Here is a 19,129-nt window from a genome sequence, read left to right as displayed (position 1 = left end):
AGCCTTCCTTTGTTCTCTGGGTCTTTACCAACTCACCTAGAAAATGCTAGATATCAAGGAAATGTTTACATGCTTGGCAAGACCATTTTCTTTTCAACATCACCCAATAAGTTACTCCAAACTAAGTTTTGCCAAGTAGTTTCTATGTGAGAGTTTCCATATTTTAACAAGGTAATGACAATGGAGTGCTTCCTGTGATCCTGGGAATTATTAATTTTTAAAATTATTATTTTTTCATTTAGAATTTAGCACCAAATAAAATGAATACTTCTATCAGTCTATTTATCTATCCATCCATCCATCATTCCATCCATCCATCCATCCATCCATCTATCCATCCATCCATCCATCCATCCTTAGGTGTGGCTTTCAATTAACTTATTTATATCAACAAGCATGTCCATATTTTTCCCATCCTGAAAAATCTCTTGATCCTTCCATCACTGATATCATTCCATTTCTCATCTACCTTTTGTAGCTAAATTGCTTTAAAAAAACTTTTCACAATATAATAAGTATCTTCACTTTCTTCTCACTCTCTTTTTAACCCCTCACAGTCTGCCTTCTGATTTTATCTTTCCACCAAAATTGCTTAATTTTGTAACCAAAGTTAGTAACTAAAATTACTAATAAGTTCTTAGCTGCCATATCCAGTGATCTTTTCTCAATACGCATTCTCTTTGACTTCTTTGAAATATTTGAGACTGCTGATCACTCTCTCCTTGAATATGTCTTTTCTCTAGGTTTTTCAGGACATTACTCCTTTTTTTTCCCCCTCCTACATTTTGAACTGCTCCTTCTCTTTCTCCTTCACAGGATCCTCCTCTAGATCATTCTCTCTATCCATAGGTATCCCACAGGGTTTTGTCCTGGGCCCTCTTCTCTTCACCATCTATACTTTATCAGTTCCTAGGGACTTAATTACTATCTGGATATTGATGATTCTTAAATCTACCTATCTTGTCCTAACTTTTCTGTTGACCTCTAGTCTCTTAACTCTAATTGTCTTTTGAACCTCTCAAATTAGATGTCCAGTGGATATCTTAAATGCAATATGTCCCAAACTAGAACTAATTATCTTTCTCCCTAAACCTTCCTGCCCCCCTTTTCCCTATTACTCTCTAGGGAAAAACCATCCTCCTAGGCTCTCAGATTCATAACCAAGAGTCATTCCAGATTCCTCACTGTCTCTCACCCCAACTCCCCACCCCATGTGCTATGACCAATGTTTATCAATTAAAAAAATTTTTTTTAGGTTTTTTGCAGGGCAAATGGGGTTAAGTGGCTTGCCCAAGGCCATACAGTCAGGTAATTATTAAGTGTCTGAGACCGGATTTGAACTCAGGTACTCCTGACTCCAGGGCCAGTGCTTTATCCACTGCGCCACCTAGCCACCCCAATGTTTATCAATTTAATCTTTGCAACGTATCTCAAATAGGCACCCTTCTCTCCTCTGACACTACTCTAGTACAAGCCCTCATCATCTCATTCCTGGAATATTATCATTTCATACCTGCTCTCCCTCTCCAATCCATCCTCCATTTAGCCACTAAAGTTATTTTTCTAATATACAGTCCTATCATACTGTCCTGACTCAGTAAACTTTAGTGACTTTCTTGACTTCTTTTAAGTTCTAACAAAAATCCCACATCCCACAGAAAGCTCCCCTTTATTCCTTTAAATTCCTTCCTATGTCTATATATATTTTCTTGTAGTTTCTCCCATTAAATTGCAAACTCTGGGGCTATTTCTTGCCTCTTGTATTTCCATGCTTAGCACAGTGAATGTACATACATATAAAAAGTAGAACAGAAAGAGTTGTTAATTAAATTGTGAATCTCTATCATGCACAGCTTGCTTTTCCTTTAAATTTCTTTTTTCCAACTCATGGAATGGAAGTTTTTAACATTCATTTTTCTGCAAGGTTTTGAGTTTTACATTCCCACCCCCTTCCTTCTCTCCCCTCTCCCCTCTCCCCTTATGGGTCATACATGTATAATAACATGTAACTTTCGAAACAGTTTTACTTTCTTGTGATTTTTTTTTGTCTTCCTTTTCTTCTGAACATTAGAAAGAATGTTTCAGTGACTCCCTTGTCTTTCTTATCTTTCTCCTAACTTGAGGGGGGAGGAGTAAGTCCATTTCTAACTTTCCTAGTACTTCCTCTCCCTCCCCATTGCAGGAAGGATGGATACTTGTAACAAATAAGCATAGTCAAGTAAAATAAATTACTGTATTGTCTGTGTCCAAAAATATATGTCTCATTCTACACATTAGGTCCATCATGGGTCCTCTAGATTTTACCTCTGTCTAAATGATCAGTGGTATCACACTCTTCCACAAGTACTCACAAGAGTCCAAGGAAAAGGAACCTAAAGCTTAGAGAACACTTGTGGACAATGATTAATTTGCAGCTGCTGGTTACTGAAATTCCTTTTCTTATTCTTGGAGTTCTTAAAGAGTTTCCCTTGAGTAGGGTCAATCTGTACTCCTGACCATTGCTGTCTCAGAGATGCTGATGATAACATGAGAAGTCTAAAATTCCCCTTTGTAGGTCTTCCTTTGACCAAGCTGGGATAGTGGATTATGCAAAAGGTGAAGTGCTCCCCTAATCCCCAAACAATTCCTTTTAGAGGAATGATGGAACCACCTCTTCCCTTCTGATGCTTATCAAAACCCTAATTGCAGCCATATCAATAATTTTTCAGAGGACCCAGAAGGCATGAAAGAATACCTTAGTCAATTAAAATAGATTTCTTGTCTGGCATCTCTTTATTCAATAACTTTCAAAGACTTTTCATATTTAGTCATATTTCATCTTTAGTATTTGAGGTTGATTATAATTGAGTGTTTTTATCACTCACTTTTAATTATGTAGAGTAATCTGATTGATTTACTCAATCACTAACTCTTTATATTTAAATAAAGCAATGAATTTGTCAGAAGGGGTTAATTTTAGCTTCATTATTTTCCCATTTTTTTCCCTTATTGGCAAAAATCTAAAACTATTTTTCCCTTGAGAGAGAAATAAAATATCTGTTTGTAGATAGAAAGTGGATGTCAGGAACCAACAGAACAAAAGTTTTCTGAGTTTTTATGGAAGATGAAGGGAAGAATGTATGAAGCTATGAGTAGAGCAACTCAGCACGGAACCAGGTAGATGAGGGAGGAGATTGATATAACACTGAGCAGAAGAGATGGGGGAGGAATGCAGATGGAGGATAGAGGATTGTGTTCATTCTGAGCATGCAGCTTTCTTTGTAGGCCATACCCAGGAGACAGGTTTAAAGAAAAATCTGTACTTGGCTTTTGTTGCAACCAGAAATGACTCAGTAAGTCTATAGGGGAAGACAGGCAAAAAGATTTCTTATTTAGAGAACTTGAGATGAGAAAGAGTAGGAGGCTTTTGACTCCAGTGAAGCTCTGAAGGGGATGTTATTACACTTGTAGGCAAGGGTTGAAAAAAGAACATGGCTTAATTTCAGTTTTTAATTGAAAAGATATAAATATTTAATTCTTGTTTTTGTTTGTTTTTATTATTTTTTTTAGGTTTTTGCAAGGCAAATGTATTTAAGTGGCTTGCCCAAGGTCACACAGCTAGGTAATTATTAAGTGTGTGAGGCCAGTTTTGAACTCAGGTACTCCTGACTCCAGGGCCAGTGCTCTATCCACTGTGCAACCTAGCTGCCCCCTTTGTTTTTATTATTGATGAAAAAGTAAATAGTTTGTAGATTTAGAACTGAAATTTAGAATTTTATAATCACTTTATAAATGGGAAAATTGAGACCTGAGGAAATTAAGTAACTTGACCCAGGCCACAAATTTAGTAAATGACGGAACTGACATTTCACATTACTCATACTGTAAAGGAAACATTTCCCTTTGCCTCATAAGTCATTAAAATTTTTCTTTATTACCATTTACTATATTTAAAAAATTCTCTAATACCTTTAAGATTGCTAAGCAATTACATTGCAGAAGTTCATCAAGATAAATAAAGTGACTCTTAATTGTACAGGATTATTTATGTTAGGTTTTAGATGGAACATGTATTAATTTAGACATTTGATTTGATTAATCCAGGCACTTATTTGATTATTCATTCATTTGTTAATTTATTTCATTTATTCATTCATTCTTTTACATTTACTTTTTTGGTAAGGCAATGGGGTTAAATGACTTGCACAAGGGCATACAGCTAGGTAATTATTAAATGTCTGAGGTCAAATTTGAACTCAGATCCTCCTGGCTCCAGGGCCTATCCACTGCCTCTAACTGACCCCCATTCCTTCCTTCCTTCCTTCCTTTATTTATTTATTTTAGGTTTTTTTGCAAGGCAAATGGGGTTAAGTGGCATGCCCAAGGCCACACAGCTAGGTAATTATTAAGTGTCTGAAACCGGATTTGAACCCAAGTACTCCTGATTCCAGGGCCAGTGCTCTATCCACTGTGCCACCTAGCCGCCCATTTCTTCATTTATTAATTGGAATGTGGAAGGTGTGATTTTGCTATTTTATTTTTCAGCTAACAAATATTTTCTCTCCCTTTCCTCCAGTCCTGCCCTCAGTTAAAAGAGAAAAGGAAAACAAAATTCTGATAGGAAGTATATTCTAGAAAAAGAAATTCCACAATTCTGTTTTTGTAAGTACCATGTCTCATTTTATATCTCTAAATCATCCTATCATGAGTCCTCTGGATTCAGAGTTGGTCTTTGCATTGGTCACAGTTCTTAAGTCTTTCAAAGCTGTTTGTCTTTGCAATGCTGTTGGTGCTGCTGTTAAATAAATTGTTCTCTTAGTTCTGCTCACTTCACTCCATATTAATTCATAAAGTTTTCTCAGGTTTCTCTGAATCTATCTCTTGCTATTTTTTATATTGCAATGTTTTTCATTATATTCACATTACATATGAATTCCCCAATTGATGGGTATTTACTTGGCTTCCAATTTTTTGCCACTACAAAAAGAGCTAATTTTTTGTCTCTGTCTCTGTCTCTTATTTCTCTCTTTCACTCACATATACATGCAAAAGGGAGGTCAGAAATTTGACAAGCAGGACAGTGGTGGAACTACTTAGTTAAACTGAACATATACTATTTTTTAAGGTTTATTTTGCAAGGCAATGGGGTTAAGTGGCTTGCCCAAGGCCACACAACTAAGGTAATTATTAAGTGTCTGAGGCCAGATTTGAACTCAGGTACTCCTGACTCCAGGGCCAGTGCTCTATCCACTGCACCACCTAGCTGCCTGAACATATACTTTAAAATAATGTTTGTGTATATATATATATACACACATATATATGTATATATGCACACACACACACATATATATACACAAGGTATGCATGCATTTGCATATATATATACATATATATTACATATGGGTCTTTTTCTTCTTTCTTTTATTTCTTTGGGAAAAAGATCTAGTAGAGGTATCACCAGGTTAAAGAATATGCACAGTTTAGTGTCTTTTTGCATTTCCAAATAGCATGGTCTACAGAAATTAGCTGAGGAATTAAAAAAACAAACTTAATTTATTTTTTAATAAAAAATAAAATATTTATTAAAAAATTTCTTTTAAAATTATGAAATAGACAAATATCAACAAATATGAGCATTTTCTTATAAAAAACCAGCAAGGATTGTAAATGACATCATCAGTTTTCATTTTGTACAGCTATTTTTTTAAACATATAGATTAACTCTAACTAGATAGTTACACCATTACCCTGCTTATTTCTATGCCTTTTGGACCTTTCTTCTATTATCTTCTATTTATTTAAATATGGATCATTGATATTCTTGCATTTTCTTTTTTTTCCCCAATTATTATTATTATTATTATTATTAAACAACTGAGAGGCAACATACCTTAGTGGACAGTCAGACTAGAACCCAAGAATACCACATTTAAGTTCTATTTCTGGTACATACTAAATGATCCTAATCAAATCATTCAAATTGTTACTGCTCTAGGCAACTCACTGACTATAAATTGCAGAGAAGAAGAGGTCTTACACTGGCAAAAGTTTCTTTAATTGTGGGTGTTTTGTATGAGAACATTACATGTTCAGTTCCTATCCCTGTTTTAGAAATCAACATTTGTGAAAGTTATTTTGAACATTGCACATCAGAATAGAGAACTTTAAAATAATAAAGTACTATTGAAATAGTCTGTAATTTTATTAGGTATTCCAGGAAACTAAAGGCTTCAGGGTAATACAGAAGTCACAGAGAAAAGACTTTAAATCATGTAATAGCATCACCACAAATAAAAACCACTAACTTTGATTTAGGGTCTAAATATTGAATCTTAGCCTTAGATTACTCTCTCAAGACTATTAAAAAATTTAAAAAAAATTATGAATTCACAAAAATAAACATTTCAATATACAAAGTACACAAGAGAATTGTATTGTATACAAACCATAAGTTCTATTACATGTAATTAAAATAATAGATGTCAAATTTAGTGTAGTAATAATAAAACTGCCCTGTTTATTTTTGTCTCTTCTGAATATCTGTGTATTTTTAAATGTTTTTTGACATTGTTTTCTTATTTTGGAGATAATATTATTATTATTATTGTTGCAAAAATCTGGAGGGAGGATCCTAACTCTTCTATACCTGTATCTAATATACCCTCTCATGTAACAAATGAAATTGAAAACAATGTAAAAACATTTATTAAGTACTTATTTTGTGATAAGCATTTGTATAAATATTGGGCATATAAATAGAAAGTCAAGACAATCTCTGCTCATATTCTAGATTGGGGACACCGCATATATATCTTCAGTTGGAAATCAGGTAGAAAAACACAGGAGTCCAAAGGGAATAAGTTAAATGGAATACTCCCTGGTGGATCTTAGGTGGTGCAATGGATAGAGCATTAGCCCTGGAATCTGGAGGTCCTGAATTCAGATGTGACCTCTTGGTACTTAACACTTTCTAGCTCTGTGGCCTTGAGCAAGTCATTTAATCCTGATTGCCTTGCATTCAGAGCCATCTCTAGTCATCCTGAATATATCTGGCTACTGGAACCAGATGGCTCCAGAGGAAAAAGTGAGTCTGGAAATTTTGAACAGTACTCCCTCACTCAAATCCAATTCACTTGTTTGTCATGGCCATTATGTTATGTCTTCTTTGAAAATTAAGGACAAACATCAGAATAATAGAATGGTAGAAGGTCCCTGAATAGTGAATGTTAGGAAGGAGGCAGGGATAAAGTATGGAGTGGTGTATTGTTTGGATTATTTTAGGATGGTATACAAAATGAGAGTCCAACTGGGAGATGCCATCTAGAACTGGATTATGGGAACTGAAGCAGGGGAGGGGAAGGTCCCCAGCTCCCCAGGCTGGTTTCTCTGGTTGCTTGTATGCTTCTTCAAAGAAACGTAGTAAAGCAAATTTACATTGCTACTATGTCTGAAAATATGTCTTATTTTGCACCTTTCGCATACTACCTCTCTGCCAAGAAGTAGGAAGTATCTTCATCCTGAATTCTCTGAAGATATGATTTACTATTATATTGAATAAGAGTTTTTAAAGCTTTCAAAACTATTTTCCTTTATAGTGTTTAGGCACTGGGCACTTAGGCACTGTTCTGGTTCTGTTAATTTCATTCTCTGTCAAATCATACAAATCTTCTCAGGCTTCTCTAAATTAATCATATTCATCTTTTCTTATGGAATAATAATATTCTATTATATTCACATACCATAATTTATTTAGCCATTACTTAATTGATAAATACCTATTTTGTTTCTATTCTTTGTAATAAAAAAGTATTGCTATTTAATACAAAATGTTTTATATAAAAACAAAATTACTTTTCCTCTGGCTTTTACCTCTTTGGGGGTATTCTTAATATTAATAGTGTTTGTTTTGTACATTAGTTTCATGATGGCAAGTTTGCACATGTTCTGGATAATGACCAATAATCTTGAACTTTTCTAGTTTTTAATGGCATTAAGCAAGGCTGTGTTCTTGTTTTTCAGCATAATAGTTTCTGCAAATACCTTCAACAAGAATGAAACTGGCATAAGGGACAGTTACTGCACTGATGATAAATTATTTAACTTGAAAAGGCTACAAGCCAGGTGGTGAAGTGAATATAGCACTGGCCCTGTAGTCAGGAGGCTCTGACTTCAAATCTGGCATCAGACATATACTAACTGTGTGACCCTGGGCAATTCATTTATTCCCAATTGCCTCCAAAAGAAAAAAGCCAAGGCTAATGTGAAAGGAGAGCTAGTGCATGATTTTGTTTGTTCACAGATGATTTTACACTCAATTTAGCCTCAAGCTGAGATGCAACAAAGTATGGATCAATTCTCTATTGCTCATGCTAATTTTTGCACAACAATTAACATCAATAAAACATATATTCTTCATCATTCAGCATCACACCATTCATATGTGGAGCCATTGATGATAGTAAATGGAAAAATATTGAATATTGTGTATAAATTCACTTAACTTGGCAATATACTTTTCAGGGTTGTACACATAGATGAGGTGGGTGTATGAATTGCTCAATAGTGTTTGGAAGACTCCAAAGAAAAGTGTAGGAGAAAGAGGTATTGGGAATGATTACCAAATTGAAGGTCTACTTAGCTATTGTCCTGACAATTCTGTTGTATGCTTGTGAAACCTGGACACATACCAGCACTATGTCAGGAAACTGAATTCCTTCCATTTGAATTGTCTTAGAAAGATTCTGAATTCATCTGGCAAGATAAGGTATCAGACACTAAGGTCTTTTCTTTAGCTGAACTGTCAAACATTCAAGCTCTACTACATAGAGTACAACTCCAATGGGCTAATCACATTCACAAATGCCAAATGTACAATCGCCTAAAACACTAATAGAAATTCATAGAAGCTCACATGGAGGCCAGAAGGATACAAGGACCTTCTCAAGGTCTCTCTGGAGAAGTTTGAACTCAACTTTGTGACATAGGATTGAATTGAAGTAGCTTTAAATATATGTGAGATGTGCAAATTTAGAAACACTTCAAATGTTCTTGTGGACTATTTGTGGCTGACCTGTGATTGAGCCTTTGTATTGGTCTAATCAACCAATAGGACATCCTGTACCGTAACCCCCAACACAATGATGTCATGTTGGTCCTCTTTGAGAGAAAAGGACTATAAGTAATTGTAAAGTCAAAAGGTATGACCAATTTAGTGACTTTTGCTTATAAATCCAAATTGTTCTTAGGATAGTTGTTTTCAGTCCAACTTTCACTTTCTTTTTTTCTTCCATTCTTCTTTCTCTTTCCTTCTCTCTCTCTCTCTCTCTCTCTCTCTCTCTCTCTCTCTCTTTCTCTCTCTCTTTTCATCTCTCCTTCTCTTTCTCTCCTTCTTTCTCTTCCTTTCTCTCTTCTTCCTTCCTTCCTTTCTTCCTTCCTTTCTTTCTTCCTTCCTTCCTTTCTTCTTTCTTTCTTTCTTTCTTTCTTTCTTTCTTTCTTTCTTTCTTTCTTTCTTTCTTTCTTTCTTTCTTTCTTTCTTTCTTTTCTATCTTTCTTTCTTTTCTATCCTTTCTTGGGAATGAGGTTGAGTGACTTGCCCAGGGTGACATAGTTAGTGTTTGAGACCAGATTCCCTTTGATTCTTCAGATCCTTCACAGAAATAAATTTTACAAATTTCTTTTGTATTTCAAAAGTTTTCCTGGTGTTCTTATCTGTTAATTGAGCTGGAGAAGGAAATAGTAAATTATTCCAATATTTTTGCCAAGAACTCCAAAAGGATAACAAAGAACCATTCATGACTGAAAGCACCTAAATATCAAAAATGGTAGCTGAGGCCAAGAGTAAGTATGCTGGGGGCGGCTAGGTGGCACAGTGGATAGAGCACCAGACATGGAGTCAGAAGTATCTGAGTTCAAATCTGACCTCAGATACTTAATAATTACCTAGCTGTGTGGCCTTGGGCAAGCCACTTGACCTCATTTGCCTTGCAAAAAAACCCTTAAAAATGGAGTAAGTATTCTGAATGAGGCTTCAACTTCAGGGTTGGCAGGAGTGAATCTTGATTTCCATCAGATTCTATATAAAGATTAATAAACACATCACACTTTTTTTTTCTTTTTTTACGTTTTTTGCAAGGGGTATTTTAGGTTTTTTGCACAAGATCTAATAGACCTGAAAGACAAACAGTTCTTGTTGCAAGAGAACTCAGCAGGTATCATTGAAATAGCAGTCCTGAGTGAAACAAGACTGGCAGATGAAAGTCAAGTTACTGAAGTCAGAGCTGGAGACATGCTTTTCTGGAGTGTCTACAATGATGGGGAATGCCATGAAGCTGGGGTAGGTTTTGCAATCAAAAGTAATCTAGTCAACACTCTTAAATGCATATCAAATGGAGTGAACAACAGGCTAATGACAATGAGATTGCCACCTCCAGGAAAATGCCATGCCACCATCATCAATGCCTATGCTTCCACCATGATGAACACTGATGAAGTTAAAGAAAAATTTTATGAAGACCTGGAGACCCTTATCATCAATGTACCAAAAGAGAACAAGCTTATAATTCTTGGTGACTTTACTGCTAGAGTAGGCTCAGATTACCAGACATGGCAGGGAGTCCTTGGGAAGGTTGGAATTAGAAATAGCAACAGCAGCAGTGGTCACCTACTACTGAAGACTTGTACATTCATGACCTCATCACAAACACTGTCTTCCAATTACATAAATGCAATAAAACTTCCTGGATGCACCCTTGTAGCAAACTTTACTACTAGAAGAATTAATGTCAAGAGATTTAGAGTGTCTCTCTGAGCAGGTTGCTAACTTGGAGGGTAAACTGAGCCAATGCTAGTTGTTGGCAATAGTGGAGCAGAAAAAGAGTAGGCATTTTTCAGAGATCTGTTGTACAGAACTGTATTTGCTCATCTGGGTCATAACATCTGTTCATCTGATGAAAATGATGGAGAAATACAGAAGCTTCTAAATGAAAAACAAAAACTCCACAGGAGTTACCAACAGGATCGTTCATCCATTTCTAAGAAGTCAGCATTTAATTCCATCAAAAGTAAAATACAAGAGCAGCTAGGTGGCGTAGTGGATAAAGCACTGGCCCTGGAGTCAGGAGTACCTGGGTTCAAATCCGGTCTGAGACACTTAATAATTACCTAGCCATGTGGCCTTGGGCAAGCCACTTAACCCCGTTTGCCTTGCAAAAACCTAAAATAAAAAAGCAAAATACAAGCGAAGCTTAGAGAGATGAAGGACTCTTGGTTCAGTAAGAAGGCAGATGAAATTAAATTTTATGCAAACAGTAACAAACCAAAATGCTTTTATGATGCCCTGAAGGTTATTTATGTACCAAAGATATATAGTGCATCTAACTACTTGGTGCTGATGGATACATACTGATTAAGGATAGGGACATGATCCTAGATATATGGGCTGAACACATCCATAGTGTTCTTAACAGACCATCATCAATCAACACAAAAGCCATTGACTATTTACCCCAAAATGAAGTCAATCGGTCCTTAGCTGAAGTTCTAACTTAAGAAAAGGTTTTGAATGCTATTAAGCTCTTTTCAAGTGGCAAAGCACCTGGTGCTGATTCTATTCCAACCAGAATAGTTTCTATTTCAACAAGGTGAGGGGGTCCATTGCTCATTCAAAAACTGACTGAAATTTTCCAGGTTACATGGCATGAAGAAGTTATCCCCCGAGAATTCAAGGATGCCCTGATTGTCCAACTCTACAAAGATAAAGGGAATAGGTTGTCCTGTGACCATCACAGGGATATTTCTCTTTTAGTCATTGCTGGTAAAATTCTTGCCAGAGTCTTTGAAACTGTCAATTATGAGGATTTGTGGAAAATTATGTCAAAATTTGGTTGCCTGGAGAAGTTCATCAGTATAGTACATCAATTTAATGACAGTATGCTTGCCTAAGTTTTGGATAATGGATGATGTTCTTGAGATTTTCTGGTCACTAATGGAATGAAACAAGGATATATCCCTGCTCCCATGCTTTTTTAACATGATGTTTACAGCTATGTTATCAAATGCCTTTACTGAGGATGCACATGGCCTCAAGATTGGCTACTTCACTGATGATCAACTTGAAAAGGCTACAAGTTGGGACCAAAGTGGAGGGAATGTTGATGCATGGTCTTCTCTTTGCAGGTGATTGTGCACTCAATGCAGCCTCTGAAGCTGAAATGCACCAAAGTAAAAACTGATTCCCTGCTGTTTGTACTAATTTTGGTCTAAGAATTAATACCAAGAAAACCCAAGTGCTCCATCAACCAGCACCACACTATCCATATGTGAAACCATCGATTATAGCAAATGGAAAAGTTTTGAATACTGTAGACAAGTTCACTTACCTTGGCAGTGTCCTTTCCAAGGAGGTAAACATTGTCAATGAAGTTGGAACTTGCATTGCCAGAGCTAGCTCAGTATTTGGGAAGCTCTGAAAGAAAGTGTAGGAGAGAAGAGGTATTAGACTGATAACGAACTGAAGGTCTACAGAGCCATTGTGTTGACCTTATTGCTATATGCCTGAAACCTGGACAATCTACCAGTGCCCTGTCAGGAAACTGAATGACTTCTATTTAAATTAGCTTAGGAAGATTCTGAAGATCACCTGGTAGGAGAAGATACCAGATAGTAAGGTCCTTTTTCGAGCTAAACTGCCTAGCATTCCAACATTACTTCAGAAAGTGCAACTATGATGGGCTAGACATGCTGTTAGAATGCCAGACTTACAGTTGCAAAAAAAGCCAAACCTATTTTATGGAGAACTCACACAGGGCAAGTGTTCACAAAGGGTTCAGAAGTGATATCAAGACACCCTGAAAGTCTCATTGGAGAACTTTAGAACTGATTGTACAGCATGAGAGATACTCTCACAGTACCGCCCAGTGTAGCATGCCCTCATCAGTGAGGGTGCTGCACTCTATAAGAAAGGCAGAATTGAAGCAGCGTAAAGGAAATGTGACATACATAAGTTTAGAGTATTCACCCCAGGTGTTCACGTGGACTATTTGTGGTCAACCTGTGGTAGAGCATTCTGAGTTTGTATTGGTCTGATCAGCCACAGTTGGACACATTGTAATTGTCTCAAACATAGTGATGTCATTTTGGTCTCCTTTGATAACGAAGATCAAGAAGCCAGTAACCTAATATACAAGTTATTATGTAAATTTCTTTTTTCTTCCCTCCCCTCTCTGCCCACCCCTAGAAAACTAAGATTAGGCCCAAATAGGGTGTCTGATAAATAACAATATCTATAAATTCTGGGTGTTAACAAAGACACACTATTGAATAAGTTTAACTAAAGTCAATTCCCTAAGTATAATGTGGTATCTATTTTCACTAGATCCAGCTTTATTGATCACCATTATTAGCAACTACTTAATGGAATCAAATGCTTATGGTTACTTTCTATTTCTTTATCTCACCTTTAGTGACTTGGTACAGTTCACAGATGTATTATTATTATTTGCTTCTTATGCTTTATAAGCAGCTTGAACAAGTACATTGTTACAAGCAAGTTAGGCAACATAGTGCCACTAAATCAACATGTTTGTAGTTTCTTAATGGGAAATCTACTTTTTGTAGTTAGCTCTAATAATATGAAGGGAAATCTATTCTATATATGTCTTTGCTCCATTTCTGAGACACAAGTTGGTTACCCAGCTTTTCTATTTTTGTGGGTGTAATTTTTTTCTATTTATTTTAAACTTAAATACAAAATGAAAAAAGAAAAAAGAGAACATTGCCATGTACACAGCAAAAACATAAGAGAGGATTCAATACAAAACAGGAAGTTTCCATTTCAAGGAAACCTATATAACAAATACTACACATTGTTTTCAAAATTATCCTGCTTTTCTTTGTTTCCTTATAGGTTTTCTTTTATTCTCTGAGTTGCACTTTTTAAACGAATTTTTTCCAATTATATGTAAGGATAGTTTTCACAATTCATTTTAGTTAAATTTTCTCCCTCCTACCCTTCCCTCACTTCTTCCCAAGATAGCAAATAATCTGATATAGGTTACATATGTACAACCATTTTAAACATATTTCCATAGTAGGCATGCTGTGAAAGAAGAATCAGAACAAAAGGGAAAAACTACAAGAAAGTAAAAAAATAGTACTCTTTGGTCTGCATTCAGACTCCAAATTCTTTCTCTGGATGTGGAAGGCATTTTCTATCACAAGTCTTTTAGAATTGTCTTTGATCATTCTTTTGTTGCTTTTCTATTTTTGCATTTTCTTCCAAGGCAGAAAAAAAGAAGAAAATGCCTATACTACAGGATGACTTGCCAGGTTCATGTCAAATCCTGTAACTATCTTTCCTTAATCAAGAAAACCAACCATAGTCATTTTCTCATTCCTATTTCCTGTCCTTTGCAACCACCTATGTACCTACTCTCTCTCATGGAGAGTATTAAACTTTTTTTTTGGAAGACTATTAAACTTGTATCAAATCTTGTTTTTAATGCTTATTATCTGTGTAGTCCTGGACAAGTCTATTAATTTCTCTGAATCTAGTTTTCTCAACTGTAAAATGAGAGATAACAATAGTACGTACATCATAGGCTTGATGTACGAATTAAATGAAATGATAGATACATAAAGGATTTTCAAAACTTAAAAGTGCTTTATAGATATCATTTATTATCATAATTCCTTTGATAATATATGCTATAGTTATTTTTGCATAAATAATAAATCAGATTATAAGTTCCTGGAGGTTGGGAATATAATTAAATAGTCTATTTTTTTTAGATTTTTCAAGGCAATGGGGTTAAGTGGCTTGTCCAAGGCCACACGGCTAGGTAATTATTAAGTGTCTGAGGTTGGATTTGAACCCAGGTATTCCTGACTCCAAGGCCAGAGCTCTATCCACTATGCCACCTAGCTGCCCCCATTACATAGTCTTTAAAGTGTTTCCTATAATACCTGGAGCATAAAAAGGATTCAACAAATTTTAATTGCTAATTAATATGGCATTTACAATATATTTACCTAGGGTTTTAAACTTCTGGAGAGGAACTTTCTCAAAAATATGATATATTTATTACTTATGTATATTTGCAGTACAATTCGGATGTGACAATCATTTCTAAATAATTTTACAGTGATTTCTACACTACAGAATTCAATTTAAAATAATTTAATGTTAGAATGTGGAGTTTAGGAAACAAATATGGTTGTTTCTAGAATGTAAACTCCTCCAGATGAGGAGTCAATGTTATCTTTATTATTACTATTATTATTATTTTTTATATCTCCACTTCTTATCAAATTGTTTGACACACAGTAAACACTTAATAAAGGCTTTTGAAATTGAAATGGAAAGAACAATATGACAAAATAATAAAGTCTAACAAGAAAGTTCCTAAAGAATGGAAATGTTCAATTTCTTCATCCTACTGCTTTGAAGACCTCTTCCTTCTCAACCCTTTCAACTAGAGATCAAAATTTATTTAAAGAGACAAGCAGTATCACCTTCCCTTCTAAGAGTCCTTGCCAAAAGTGAAGCCTTATGGTTCAGATATTCCCTCATTGGGAGGAGGTTTTGCTTGAAAAGAACCCTGGTTAGGCTAAGTGGAAGAATCGAATGAAAGAAGAGACAGCAAATTGTGTCAGCATAGGCACTAATCATCTACTTTGTCTAATTATGATAAGAACATGAAAGCCAGATTTGCTACAGATTATCTGCAATTAGGATAATCTATACACAGATAATTGAGTTCACTGGAGACAGTTTTGGCATGTCAGAGTAATTTTCAAACATTAACTGCCATGGCCTCCATATAGTGAATTTATGTGATTAGCCATAATAAGGAGATTGAGGCATACACAGGTGATTAAGGCTGTACAAAAAGTTTGACTACAAGGATGGAGAAATTAAAAAAAATCTCACTGGCCCTTCATCTAGTTAATGGCTTTAACCAGGAAATACCCAATAATTGTTCAATGAACTCTATCTAGTAATCTGGGATAGTTTATCCTTAAACCTTTTTCCAAAAGAAAAAACTCTTACCTTCCTACTTCTTAATGGGCAATTGGATCTTCATAATCAAATCTATATATTAAACAGAAATAAAATAAAGATAATGATCCTTTTTATGGATTAGCCTTTTTCATATGAAAAACTTCCATGTCATAAACAAATGTTAAAGATCTCTTTTAACTTCAGTTTTTCTTCTGTTTCACACTTATCCTTAGCATTCTGTTATGTAAAACTGATTTTTTGATTTCTCCCCATATTTTGAAGAATGTTAATAAATAAAAATGTAAAAACAAAATTGTTATCCCAATCTGATTGTCTCCAGTTATACCAAAAACTAAATAGAATCTTGCAATTCACAGTTTCTTAGAGTGAAAGAAGCTCAACATTCTTCAATCTCATCTAAAAGAATTACCCAAGAAGCAATAAGAAAAAGGGTAGTGGTAGGAGAAACTGATCCAGAAGAGTCAGTTGATGAATATTTTAAGGAACCAGTGGACTGAAAGGCAACAAGTCTTTACAAAATCAATACTCATTCCTGGAGGTTGTTGCTTAGCTTTTGGTATCATAAACCACCAGCTTTCACTATTGTCAACATCTTCAGTCCTGTCTGGGTTGTTATTCACAGCTTTGTCTTCCTCTGTTTCACTGGTAACACATGATATCCTTTCACTGTATACTTATTTCAATTCTGACTGCAGCAGTTATAAATATCTTCTATGTGTAGAGAGAAGTAAATAAAAGACTGATAAGCTTCAGTGGCTAGGATACGAAATTCTCCAAACAAGGGAGACTGTCACTGAAGCTTTATGAAATAGAACTGTTGTCAGTTTTCTATTTTGTAGGGTCTTAAAGAAGAAATGCTTAAATAATATTCAGACAAATAACTCTGGAGTGATCATCACAATTTTTTTTTGTCTTCTCCCACATTTATTATCTGACACACAACTGGAAAAACTAGCCTGATATTTTCAAATGATTTCCCAGGGTCACACACACACACACTCTTCCCAGAGTCTGCCATGTGTTTATATGATGAGAGGCGATAGCAATGAATAAATACTCTGACAAAGCAATATTTTGAGAGTTTTATGATTTGTAATATATGGTAAAATATACTCATTTTAGCATTATATTATTGGTCTTGGGCACCAAGACAGGGTCTTTGTAACACTGTAAGATCCATTATTCTTTTCTTTATATGCAAGAATTGGTAGAGAATAATTTGATTTATAGAATAGTGCAATGAAAGTAAAGAGAGAAATAATACAGAGAGTTTATTGTATTTTCAAATATAAACATTTATAATATAAAGAGCACAAAATAGTGGATAGAGGACTGAATTTAGAATCAGTAAGATCTGGGTTCAAATTCTTCATTAATAACTTCATCATTTCCTATTTGTACTACTACAATAGCTTTTGAATTGGTTTTCCTGCATCCAGTTTCTTTTAGTAGTTGAAGTGACCCTGGACAAATCACTTAACATTTTTCAACCTTAGCTTCCTCATCTATAAAATGTAGACAATAATTATGTTCACCTTTTATCAAAAGAGAGAGTGCAAGTAAATAATTGATTGGTTAGCAAGCATTATTAAGTACCTACAATGTGCCATTGAATTGTGTTTGGTGATGGGAACAGATGAAGACCCAATTGCCCATTAAGAAGTAGGAAAGTAAGAGTTTTTGCTTTGGAAAATGATTTAAGGATAAACTATCCCAGATTACTAGATAGAGTTCATTGATAGTAGTCCATGATCTCAAGGTGCTTACATTCTACTAGGAAAGGGAAGCAAGAAATACAGCACAGATAAGAAAATATAAGATTTTTAAAAAAGAACTGGAAAATGATTTTAACAGTATAGATGCTTTAGGGAATGAATGCTGAGCGATATCTAATCTCCAATTTAGAGTTAAGCAGCTTGCCCAAGGGTCACATAACTAGTATATCTCAAAGATGGGATTCTAATCCACATTTGCTTTTTTTTAAATTTTACTTTTTTTGTAAGGAAATGGGATTAAGTGACCTGCCCAAGGTCATATAGCTAGGTTACTTATTAAGTGTCTGAGGACAAATTTGAACTCAGGTCCTCCTGACTCCAGGGCTGGTGCTCTATTTACTGAACCACCTAGCTGCCTCTGCTTTTTCAAAATTTTTTTATTATATAAATATTTTATTTGTTTTTCAATTACATACAATAGTAGTTTCTACTTATTTTTTGGTACAGTTTTGAATTTTACATACTTTCCTCCACCCTCTCTTCCCTTCCCCTTACCCCTCCACAGAAGGCAGTCTGGTCCTCCCTACCCCATATTCAATCTGTTGCCAATGCCTGTTGATTTCTTGAATATATCCCCTTATCTCTTCTGACACTGTCACCATTATGGTTCAGGTGATTATCACTTCACACCTTTATAAGTACAATAATATCAGTTTGGCAGATAGGCAGATAAGGGTTTAGAGAAGGAAAGATAGTGGTGCAGGGAGACAATTAGGAGGCTAATCCAGGCAATAAATGAAGAGACTTAAATTAGCATGGGTATGAAGAAATTAGAAAGAAAGAGACAAATTTAAGAAATATTGAATTGGAATTGACAAGATCTGGATTGTATATGTTTGGTGACTGAGAAAGAAGAGATGAGAATGACTGTTTTATTGCAAAACTGTGTACTTAGAAAAAGGAAGATGGTATTGAAAGAAGTAGTAATATTGACAGGAGTGGTAGGCTTTGGGGGAAATTATTTCAATTTTGGACATTTTTAGTTTATAGAGATATCATGCAGGTAGTCGGAGAGAAGGAATAGCAGTGCAATGAATAAAATGCCAGACCAGGTGCCAGAAAGACTCATCTTTGTGAGTTCAAATCTGCTCTCAGACTCTTATTAGCTGTGTGACCCCGGGCAAGTCACAACATTCTTTGCCTCAATTTCATCATTTGTAAAATGAGCTGGAGAAAGAAATAGCATTCAAGTATTCTGCCAATAAACCCCCAAATGGGGTCATGATGAATTGATACAATTAAAATGACTAAACAACAAGAAGATGGGGTTTAACCTCAATCTGAGCATTGGAGGGGCCGTTAGGTGGTGCAGTGGATAGAATTCCAGACCTGGAGTCAGGAAGAGGAGTCT

This window comes from Macrotis lagotis, chromosome 1 (genome assembly GCF_037893015.1).
Source record: "Macrotis lagotis isolate mMagLag1 chromosome 1, bilby.v1.9.chrom.fasta, whole genome shotgun sequence".
Taxonomy (NCBI): Eukaryota; Metazoa; Chordata; class Mammalia; order Peramelemorphia; family Peramelidae; genus Macrotis; species Macrotis lagotis.
The sequence above is the reverse complement of the archived record's forward strand: the minus strand, read 5'-3'. Positions refer to the sequence as shown.